The 12,111-nt window shown below is 41.2% G+C and overlaps 1 long non-coding RNA gene across 1 annotated transcript in view; it reads right to left on the bottom strand.

Moving 5' to 3' along the window:
• LOC138438898 (uncharacterized) overlaps nucleotides 1-11,097 on the bottom strand; it is a 49,587-nt gene extending 38,490 nt beyond the window's left edge. The window contains exons 1-2 of the long non-coding RNA XR_011256497.1: nucleotides 10,924-11,097; nucleotides 10,665-10,800 (exon numbers count right to left, since the gene is read on the bottom strand). This is a non-coding gene — a long non-coding RNA (uncharacterized lncRNA). The remainder of the gene's footprint in view (nucleotides 1-10,664; nucleotides 10,801-10,923) is intronic.
• Nucleotides 11,098-12,111: the final 1,014 nt, after the last annotated feature.

The following is a 12,111-nucleotide window of genomic DNA, read 5'->3' as shown; positions in this document are numbered from 1 at the left end:
GTGTAATTAATTAATGAAAATAATTTCAGCCTTAGCATATTCAATAAAATATCTGTGATATCTGTTACTGACATGATTAACAGTTAAAGTACAGACTTTGGGAGTTTCCTGTGTTGTAGGCAATGACAATAACTCAATTAGTGCTTCTATAAAGACCATGATAATTTTTAATATGGCTCCTTGCAAAAGTTTCACCCAGTTTAAATTAGTCTCTCTTGTAGTTACTCATGGAAATAAGTGAGAACCACAAAGTCTGACATAGATAACAAACAGGAATGAGCAAGACAACATCAAGAGTGACTGCTGCTTTCATTACCTATTGAGGAGATCGGTCTGGTCTTCCTTCTGACTTTTCAGATTTTACATACCATCTTAATATTCTAGGGCTTAGAAGACTGGGCTTCTCTGGTGGCTCAGACAGTAAAGAATCCTCCTTCAATGCAGGAGACCCAGATTCAATCCCTGGGTCAGGGAGATTCACTGGAGAAGGAAATGGCAGCCCACTCCAGTATTCTTGTCTGGAGAATTTCATGGACAAAGGAGCCTGGCTGGCTACAGTTCATGGGGTTGCAAAGAGTCTGTCATCAAATGACTGAGCAACTAACACTTTCACTTTTCACTCAAGGAATGGAAATCAAAGCATCAAGCTCAGAGTTATTTTACCCCTTTGATATCAGAATCATGGGAGCTTCTCCATTGCTTTGAGCAGGAGGTTTATTTAAAAGACACCTAAAATGATTAGTCTGTACTCTAGTCTCACCTTAGAATTTCTAGTATTTCTATTTAAAGCTGTTATTGACTTGTTATCACAGAAGCAACCTTAAGCTGCTTTTGAAAACGTAGTCATAAATTTGTGCTGCTTTACCTACGTGTTGGGCTTCGCAGGTGGAGCCAGTGGTAAAGAATCTGCCTGCCAATGCAGGAGATGCAAGAAACGTGGGCTGGATCCCTGGGTCAGGAAGATCCCCTGGAGAAGGAAACGGCAAGCCACTCCAATATTCTTGCCTGGAAAATTCCATGGACAGAGGAGCCTGGCAGGCTGCAGTCCATGGGGTCGCAAGGAGTCGGTGAGGACTGAGCCACGGAACACACACACTGCCACGCGCTTATTGCCAGTTTCCTCTGTTTGTGAACCTAGCTTCTGCAGAAAACCTGGCTGTTACCCTGGCACAGTCTGTGGCTGCAAAACAATTGCTCCTTATGTAAAACTACTTGGTAAGAGGAATGTTCTTGGGACCATGGTTTCATGACTATGAAACTCTCATCAAGCAAGGAAACCTTTAAAACGGAACTGTCATACTCAGTTGCCTACACAGTGAACCCTGAGAACCTCAATTTCTCTGAAGGCCGAGAAATTTTTTGGACTGAGATCTTGGCAGTCGCTGATGAACTATTTTAATTCTTTTGAATACTAAAATGCTCTCCCTTTAGTTTAACTCTTGTGGCCTTTAGAACAGAGGGTGGCTTTACTGAGTTATGATCGGAAGCAATCTTTACTTACAGTCTCCACCATAGGTGGCTGGTTTTATTGCCTTGTATATGCTGTGTGCTCTTTTTTGGATGTTAGTTCTAAACGGTCTTGTAGGTCTTCACAGAACCATTCAGCTTCTTCAGCGTTATAGGTTGGGGCATAGACTTGGATTACTGTGATATTGAATGGTTTACCTTGGAAACGAACAGAGATCATTCTGTTGTTTTTGAGATTGCATCCAAGTACTGCATTTCGGACTCTTTTGTTGACCATGATGGCTACTCCATTTCTTCTGAGGGATTCCTGCCCACAGTAGTAGATATAATGGTCATCTGAGTTAAATTCACCCATTCCAGTCCATTTTAGTTCACTGATTTTAGAATGTCGACATTCACTCTTGCCGTCTCTTGTTTGACCACTTCCAATTTGCCATGATTCATGGACCTGACATTCCAGGTTCCTATGCAATATTGCTCTTTACAGCATCAGACCTTGCTTCTATCACCAGTCACATCCACAGCTGGGTATTGTTTTTTGCTTTGGCTCCATCCCTTCATTCTTTCTGGAGTTATTTCTCCACTGATCTCCAGTAGCATATTGGGCACCTACTGACCTGGGGAGTTCCTCTTTTGGTATCCTATCATTTTGCCTTTTCATACTGTTCATGGGGTTCTCAAGGCAAGAATACTGAAGTGGTTTGCCATTCCCTTCTCCAGTGGACCACATTCTGTCAGACCTCTCCACCATGACCTGCCCATCTTGGGTGGCCACATGGGCATGGCTTGGTTTCATTGAGTTAGACAAGGCTGTGGTCCTAGTGTGATTGGATTGACTAGTTTTCTGTGAGTGTGGTGTCAGTGTGTCTGCCCTCTGATGCCCTCTTGCAACACCTACCATCTTACTTGGGTTTCTCTTACCTTGGGCATGGAGTATCTCTTCACGGCTGCTCCAGCAAAGCTCAGCTGCTGCTCCTTACCTTGGACAAGGGGTATGTCCTCACCGCCGCCCTTCCTGACCTTCAACCTGGAATAGCTCCTCTAGGCCCTCCTGTGCCTGTGTACCCACCGCTTCTTGGATGTGGGGTTGCTCCTCCCGGCCACCGCCCCTGACCTCAATGCGGGGTGGATCCTCTCGGCCACTGCCCCTGGAGGCAATGCCAAAGAATGCTCAAACTACAGCACAATTGCACTCATCTCACATGCTAGTAAAGTAATGCTCAATATTCTCCAACCCAGGCTTCAGGAATACGTGAACTGTGAACTTCCTGATGTTCAAGCTGGCTTTAGAAAAGGCAGATGAACCAGAGATCAAACTGCCAACATCCTCTGGATCACGGAAAAAGCAAGAGAGTTCCAGAAAAACATCTATTTCTGCTTTATTGACTATGCCAAATCCTTTGACTGTGTGGATCACAAGAAATTGTGGAAAATTCTGAAAGAGATGGGAATACCAGACCATCTGACCTGCCTCTTGAGAAATCTGTATGCAGGTCAGGAAGCAACAGTTAGAACTGGGCATGGAACAACAGCTTGTTTCCAAATAGGAAAAGGAGTACGTCAAGGCTGTATATTGTCACCCTGCTTATTTAACTTCTATGCAGAGTACATCATGAGAAATGCTGGGCTGGAAGAGACACAAGCTGGAATCAAGATTGCTGGGAGAAATATCAATAACCTCAGATATGCAGATAACACCACCCTTACAGCAGAAAGTGAAGAGGAACTAAAAAGCCTCTTGATGAAAGTGAAAGAGGAGAATGAAAAAGTTGGCTTAAAGCTCAACATTGAGAAAATGAAGATCATGGCACCTGGTCCCATCACTTCATGGGAAATAGAAGGGGAAAGAGTGGAAACAGTGTCAGACTTTATTTTGGGGGGCTCCAAAATCACTGCAGATGGTGATTGCAGCCATGAAATTAAAAGACACTTACTCCTTGGAAGAAAAGTTATGACCAACGTAGATAGCATATTCAAAAGCAGAGACATCACTTTGCTGACTAAAGATCCATCTAGTCAAGGCTATGGTTTTTCCTGTGGTCATGTATGGATGTGAGAGTTGGACTGTGAAGAAGGCTGAGTGCCGAAGAATTGATGCTTTTGAACTATGGGGTTGGAGAAGACTCTTGATAATCCCTTGGACTGCAAGGAGATCCAACCAGTCCCTTCTAAAGGAGATCAGCCCTGGGTGTTCTTTGGAAGGAATGATGCTAAAGCTGAAACTCCAGTACTTTGGCCACCTCATGCAAAGAGTTGACTCATTGGAAAAGACTCTGATGCTGGGAGGGATTGGGGGCAGGAGGAGAAGGGGATGACCGAGGATGAGATGGATGGATGGCATCACTGACTCGATGGACGTGAGTCTGAGTGAACTCCGGGAGTTGGTGATGGACAGGGAGGCCTGGCGTGCTGCGATTCATGGGGTCACAAAGAGTCGGAAGTGACTGAGCCACTGAACTGAACTGATGCTGTGTGCTCAATGGCTTAGTCATGTCTGACTCTGCGGCTCTATGGACTGTAGATTGCCAGGCTCCATATCTATATAATACGCCAAGATTTTAGTAATTAGAAACTGAGGGTCCTAAAAATTGGGGAAAAACCTGTATGGTGAATCTATAAATCTAAATGAGTGATCATTATATATTCACAAAAATTATGTAAAGATGTGGGAATATTTATTTTTCAAAATAGAAGTAACTTAATTTTCCCCCATTGTAAAGGAATATATGCATGTTCATTGCAAATAATTCATAAAATCCAAAATGTACAAAGAAGAAAATTAAAATCACTACAATTTCATCACTGGAGGATGAAATCTGCTTACAATTGACTATATATATATTTTCCATACCTTTAAATATATCTGTTTAGTTTTACAAAGATATGATCATACTGTATAGACCTGATCCCCTCATCCCAGAAACACACACACAAGCATGTTCACACACAAGCGCACATACCACTGGAATCTTTCTGTTTCAAAAATGCGCTTATATAGAGTCAGACACGACTATGCAACTGAACAGCAACCAAAGCATAAATATGTTGAATAATGTCTAATCAGAGGGCTTTCTATTTAGGAGTAGGAAAGGTAAAGGATGACTATTTATAAATTAGAAATATCAGGTGTGTATATGTTTCATAAGGATCATATCCCCAGCTTAGCATGATAGAGGCACCAACGCAGTTTGAAGAAATATGTCACTTCAGGTATGCTACAGAAATAGGCTGGTATTTTCCCATATGGTTGAGAGCAACATTACAGTTTTCATCTTACAATGTCAAGTCTATATTGGTATTTTACTTTAAGGCACTTTATTAGTGGGCTGGTTACCAAGTTATGCATAATTTTATTGTCTACCAGCTATATAGTGTGCTCTCCGTATCCTTGTTGCTATATGAAAGGTGAATATGAGGAAGATAAAATACAGTTGCTACTTATGTCATCAGTCAGTAAAAATGAAATAGTTCTCCTGGAGTCCTGGACTTGGCAGTGCTTACAGATTCCAGAAGCCAAGTTCAATGTAGTTAGAAGGAGCCTTGAAGCATAAGCAAGCATTCTAGCTTTTAAGTTGCAGCTTTTTAGACTGCATGTTGCGGTAACGACTTGTCTATTTTAGAGATTGCCTAAAATAATAGGTGCATTCAAACCTAATTTTCCTATATCAAACTGAATTTACCAAATTCTTGCCCTGAATAAGAGTCATCCTGTTAAATGTGATAACACATCTCCTTTTGTCATGTGGGGTGCTGGGTGCTCAGTCACTCAGTCCTGTCTCTTTGCGACCCCACGGACTGCAGCATGCCAGGCTCCTCTATCTGTGGGATTTCCCAAGCAAGACTACTGAAGTGGGTTGCCATTTCATACTCTGGGAGATCTTCCCGACCCAGGGATCAAAGCCATGTTTCTTGCATCTCCTGAATTGGCAGGCTGATGCTTGACCACTGTGCTACCTGGGAAGCCCCTTTGTCATGTGATCATAACTCAAAGAATGCTAAATATGCACCTAATATATTTAAGATTTATGTAGTCAAACCATCTTTAAATTACCAATGGAAGAACTAAAGACTAGAAAAGTGACCTTGTAACATCACACAGATAATAACTGACTGAGCTGTAATAGAAACCTATGACTTGACACCTAGGGAGTCTGTTAGATGATGTAAAGGATTAACCATGTCTCTTATTTTTTGTGTTCTCATGCTTTGACATCTGGGGCCTTTCCAGTCTAACGGGGCTACCCTCTTCAGAATTAGCCAGCTCCTAGAGGTGGTAAACAACTTGCTCATCAGAAAACTTTTGGATGGCAAACCGATCAATCCAGAGCCCACCTCCCTAACAACCTCTTCAATGGACTTTCACACACCCAGTCATTATCCATCTGCTCTAATCACCTTAGGACCAGGTACTAGGTGACTGGGGACAGTCCCTATGGCCTGGAACCCACTGAAATTACTCAAACTGGCCAATCTTAAACCTGCTGATGCTGTCTTCCTGTTCCTCCCTGTGGAAATCACAGTAAAGGTGTGTCCCCCTACTTTCCCCTTCCCTCTACCTCCTGTCTGATCCTGGTGCTTCCCTGGGTGGTACCCACCCCCCACCATTACATGGCGATGTCTTCATTTCTTGTGACTTGTAAGTGTAACAAGCTAACTTTTCAAGAGCAGTGATCTCCACATCTGTTTGCCTTGCCATACCTGATAGTAATCATAATAAATCTATATATTAAAACACATAGACCCTTCTTAACATGATTAACTTCAGTTATGTTACTACCACCAAATGAGCACTATACATACAGAGATTACAATCAGTGCTTCTGATTCTGCTTTATACCAATACTGCATCTTCTCCAGTCATTCAAGTCCATCTGAGAGGTTTATACTATACCTCTGTTATAATATTGTGTCTATTTTAATATATACATAATATTATAAGTACTGTACATATTTCAAACTTTCTTCCCTTTCAGTTTTCCTTTTCCTCTTCCAGATTTGTAGAGTTGGCAAATAAGTTTTGATGTGAGAATCCCTGACAAGCTGCTCCATTCAATTCAAAGCACACAAGGCACATGACCTTTTGGTTTTGTTTTGGAAGTTCTGAACTATTTATGACAACATTCTTGTAACATGCTAGAAAAGAAAGGTGTGCCCAAAATCCACACCATTCACAAACGATATCCTGATGACCACTTAGAGTGTCCACCACCAGATGGACAGACTATAGGGAAGTCAGGTTTTGGAAAAGCATTTGAGAGTTCTCAGAGTGAGGGAAGATTTTCATATCAGCATTTAGAAAAGTCTGTTTTTTTAAAACAAAGATTTGTAGAAAAATTTCTTTCACCTATTGGGTTGAAAATTTCCAATTTTGTAGGTGAGAAATGGTGGAATATTGATGATTCCCTAATGTTTCATCTTATTACTAGAGTAAGTAGGATTTTTCTCTGCCAGGCACTGCTTTTCATCAATGTGAGAGCTAGAAAAATAAGGCCTTACTCATAACAAAGATAAACTCTTACTCATATTTTAATTATCCCTTGAATCTATAGATAGACGATTATAGCATAATTCTCACTGGCACAGTCTTACAGGCACAGTGACGCTTGCCTGTAAACCAAAGAAAGGAAGACAGAGCAAGATTTCAGGATTGAGAAGATAGAAACTCCCCTTCTGTTTTCCAGAGCAGAGCCTGTTTTCTGCTCTGGTATTATTACCTTGTCTTGTCACTTCTAATAGGACAATTACCGAGCTTTCTGGTAGCTTTGACTGATGGTCTGATAATTTTATTTTTGTATCTTTCCCTAGCTTTTATAGATGATGACTTCTATACTGGTTTCAAGAAAATACTGACTATTAACTGAGTACAGAAATTTCCTCAATATTTTTCTCCCTGGCATTATATTTCAACAGGGTTAAATTTGCAAAATGGATAGAGCAGCTGGTAAACAAAGATTATATTAGTAAAGATCTGTACCTCCTCCAAAGGAAAGGAATTGATTGAAGTGAAAAAGAGTTTCTGTAGTGTTTATTTATAAAATGAACACAAGCAGAGCAAAACCTCCTGGGAGTCTTTCTGTCCCTCCATGACTATGTCTGTTTGTAGATTCCAGGCTTTGGTGTAAAAAACCATCAAAACCACTTTGTATTCATATGCATGGATTTTCTTTCCTCTCTCCTGATGTCTGAATAGCTGGAGGACATTAATAAATTCACTTTGGAGCCTGATGTATATGATCCACACGATCTTATATTTCACAGCGAGCTGTAGACTAGATGACCCAAGAGACACACCTTGGACAGAACCTATAGTTCTTCCTCAGAACCTGTAGTTTTATTCGACTTAACTTTGTGCATAGTTTCTTGGTATTGTGTTGCAAATCAGCATATTGTTTCTTTGGTCTGATATGTTGAAGAGCAAAACTATATTGTTTAAATGCTAATGAACTTAAAGTCCTAGAAAGTCAGGTATAGAAACAGTGTGATCTTGGCCATAGTGTAACTCTACCATGATAACCTCTCAGTCATGACAGTAACCGTCTGGCCAATTGTTGCTGTTGATGCTGCTGCTAAGTCACTTCCGTCGTGTCCGACTCTGTGCGACCCCATAGATGGCAGCCCACCAGGCTCCCCTGTCCCTGGGATTCTCCAGGTAAGAACACTGGAGTGGGTTGCTATTTCCTTCTCCAATGCATGAAAGTGAAAAGTGAAAGTGAAGACGCTCATTTGTATCTGACTCTTAGCAACCCCATGGACTGCAGCCCACCAGGCTCCTCCGTCCATGGGATTTTCCAGGCAAGAGTACTGGCGTGGGTTGCCATCGCCTTCTCCAATTGTTACCCAAGAGTTAATCACAGTCTGAGATAAAGGCCTGAAATAAGTCCATGGCTTTCATTAACCTTGGGCTTCCCAGGTGGCTCAGATGGTGAAGAATCTGCCTGCAATGCAGGAGGTCCAGGTTCATTCCTTGGGTCAGGAAGATCCCCTGGAGAAGCGAATGGCTACCCATTCCAGTATTCTTGCCTTGAGAATTCCATGGACATAGGAGCCTGGCAGGCTACAGTAATTTAGTCATTTATTAAAATGACCAGTTGTGTGCTTAGCTCATAGGTTTATTTCTATGATCAGAGATACTAATGCCTTTGAGGGCTTTTATTTCATGGAAAATAAGATCTTTACTAACAAATGATTTGCTGGAACACGTTCAAACTCCTGGATAGTTTTTTAAAATGTAAACTCAAAACAACAATGATGGAAATTTATAAAGATTTGTGATATTTAAAACTGGAAGCATCAGAATGCAGTGAGCAAAATTCAAAATGTGAGGAGGAGAAAACACTCATGTTTGAGAGGAACAGAAAAGGAAAACTTAGACAGGAGGTTAAAAAAAGGTTGAGCTGTGACAACAATAGGGACTACAGTGTCCAGATCTGTCCCTGTGCAGGCAGGACACTGGCCTTGTGAGACCACTGGGTGGGCAGTAAACCAATACTCTCTGGCATTATTTCACCACCTGAGTATTTCTGCATTTCTCTTGGCTTATCTAGCCTTTTTATGTTGTAATTTCAAGCAAGTCTTGGCCCCCAGAATTAAGATCTTCTTTTCTACAAAGTGGTATCCTAGGATCCAGCATCTGGGAATAAATTAGCTTCTGTTGTGACTACATGTATTCTGTAATGTAGTAAAGACTCTTCATTTTTTTTCAAGTTGAATGTTAAGAAACCTGTAACATATTTTTTATTTTTTTTAATTAAATCTTACTTTTGACTTAATAGAATTAAAGTGGTAAGCTAGTTTTCAAGTTTCCCTGGTGGCTTAGATGATAAAGAACCTGCCTGGGTTCAGTCCCTGGGTTGGGAAGATATCCTGGAGAAAGAAATAGCCACTCCTTCCAGTATTCTTGCCTGGAAAATTCCATGGACAGAGGAGCCTGGTGGGCTATACAGTCCATGGGCTTGGTCAGAGTTGGACACAACTGAGCAAGTAACACACACAAGACAGTCAGTTTTTACCCTTTTAAGGTTGTGAAAATGCGGAGTGTGACTGTATTCTCAATTGTGTTTGCAAAATAGATATATGCTAAGGATTCACTGTGAACTGGTAATACTGTTATTAAACCTTGTAAGCCATCTCCTAATTATGAATTTAGTGCTGTGTGAACATAGCTGGGCATGATCTGGGGGTGTGATGTAGAGGTGCCCCAGATAAGGAGACAGGATCAGAGGTTCAGAGGTGAGCAACTAGACAAAAGAATGCAGTAAAAGCAGAGGCAGAAAGCAGGACGGTCCTTCAGGTTCTTCTAAAATATGGAAAGAATGTACCAAATGAGCTTATTTTGGATGAAATTTGGGGCATCCAGCTCTCAAAGAGCTGCTCAGTTCTGCTCTAGGTAGCTGATGCTTTGGGATTTGTCCGGTGGTTCAGAGTCCCAGTTCTGGTGATCAGAGAATAAAACTGGTATGCAGAGGAGCTTCAGTTTTATTTATCTTTCCTAAACTTGGACACCAGCTAAAGTTTGGCTTATAAATCTCTCTCCTTTGCTGGTAAATGAATGAGCTCAGGTATCAGCCTGAGTATGAAGAACATTTCATAGAATGTCATTTATGATTAACTTACTTTCAGAAGATGTTTAAACCTCAAATATCAGTTTAACTTTTTCCCCTAAATAATATATGGAAATTAAACTAATAGTAATTTTCAATAAAGCAGTATAGTATAGAGAAGAGGAGTAAATGACAGAGCAAAGAGAGAAGAAAAAAATGTTTGCTTAGCAGGGGCTCCCCTGGTGGGCTAGTGGCTAAGACTCTTCATTCCTAATATAAGGGGCCCAGGTTTGATCCCTGATTGGGGAACTAGATCCCCCACACTGCAACTAAGATTGAAGATCCCATGTGCCACAATTAAGAACCAGCACAGCCAAATAAATAAATATTTAAATAATAACAATACAATTTTTTAAAACCACATTTGAAATGTTTGCTTAGCATCTTCCAGCCCTAATTTGTAATTATTGGAACAAGCATACTACACTTTTTGCCAGCTGCTCAATAAAGAAGATAGATTGCTTGAGCTCCCTACACTTACTCGGTCAAAAAGATCAACCAATACCTTGTAAGCATATTTGCCAGGACTGAAAACCTGTGGCCATATGACAGTGGATTAAAGTGACCCACAGAGTGGCCCTAGTGTTAAGAACCCACCTGCCAATGCAGGAGACGTCAGAGACACCGGTTTGATCCCTGGGTCAGGAAGATGCCCTGGAGGAAGGCATAGCAATCCACTGCAGTATTCTTGCCTGGAGAATCCCATGGACAGAGGACAGAGGAACCTGATGGGCTACAATCCACAGGGTCGCAAAGAGTTAGACATGACTAAAGTGACTTAGTGCACGTGCACGTGCACACACACACACACACACACACAGAGCATTGAGGTGCTCTAAAGAAAATAGCTACTTACCAGCCAAGAACTATTCCAAACACCCTTAGATATCATGGTTAAAGGACAGCTTAATCCAGCTTTTGTTTCAGGTATCTTTCTGACTTTGCATCAAAACCCTACTTAAAACGGTTTAATCAGTAAGACTGAAGTAGATTTGATTTGTTCTGGCTTTAATTTGATCAACTCAATGGCAGTCCAATTTAGTCAATGATTAATAAAGCTATGGTTCTTGAATTAGCCATGTTGTGGTATGTGGTTTTGTCATTATTGTAGCTGGTAGGCATAATACCATGGCTAGTTTTCTTTCTTCCTCATATGATTCTGCCCTTTTAACTTTTCCTTTCCACTATACTGGCTGTTTTTACTTGAGTGATATTGGTATTTAAGTGAGGAGATGGGTTTTCTTTTCCCCCCTTTTCTTGATTTCATAAAGACCTTGAATGCTTTTTTCAGGTATCTTACAGGTGGTTATAGTACGTCAAGGCTGTATATAGTCACCCTGCTTATTTAACTTCTATGCAGAGTACATCATGAGAAACGCTGGGCTGGAAGAAACACAAGCTGGAATCAAGACTGCCAGGAGAAATATCGATAATCTCAGATATGCAGATGACACCACCCTTATGGCAGAAAGTGAAGAAGAATTAAAGAGTCTCTTGATGAAAGTGAAAGTGGAGAGTGAAAAAGTTGGCTTAAAGCTCAACATTCAGAAAACGAAGATCATGGCATCTGGTCCCATCACTTCATGGGAAATAGATGGGGATACAGTGGAAACAGTGTCAGAATTTATTTTGGGGGGCTCCAAAATCACTGCAGATGGTGACTGCAGCCATGAAATTAAAAGATATTTACTCCTTGGAAGGAAAGTTATAACCAACCTAGACAGCATATTCAACAGCAGAGACATTACTTTGTCAACAAAGGTCCGTCTAGTCAAGTCTATGGTTTTTCCAGCAGTCATGTATGGATGTGAGAGTTGGACGGTGAAGAAAGCTGAGCACCAAAGAATTGATTCTTTTGAACTGCTATGTTGGAGAAGACTCTTGAACGTCCCCTAGACTGCAAGGAGATCCAACCAGTCCATTCTAAAGGAGATCAGCCCTGGGTGTTCTTTGGAAGGAATGATGCTAAAGCTGAAACTCCAGTACTTCAGCCACCTCATGTGAAGAGTTGACTCACTGGAAAAGAATCTGATGCTGGGAGGGA

Source organism: Ovis canadensis, chromosome 4, assembly GCF_042477335.2.
Source record: "Ovis canadensis isolate MfBH-ARS-UI-01 breed Bighorn chromosome 4, ARS-UI_OviCan_v2, whole genome shotgun sequence".
Lineage (NCBI taxonomy): Eukaryota > Metazoa > Chordata > Mammalia > Artiodactyla > Bovidae > Ovis > Ovis canadensis.
This window is presented reverse-complemented; position numbering and strand designations above follow the sequence as displayed.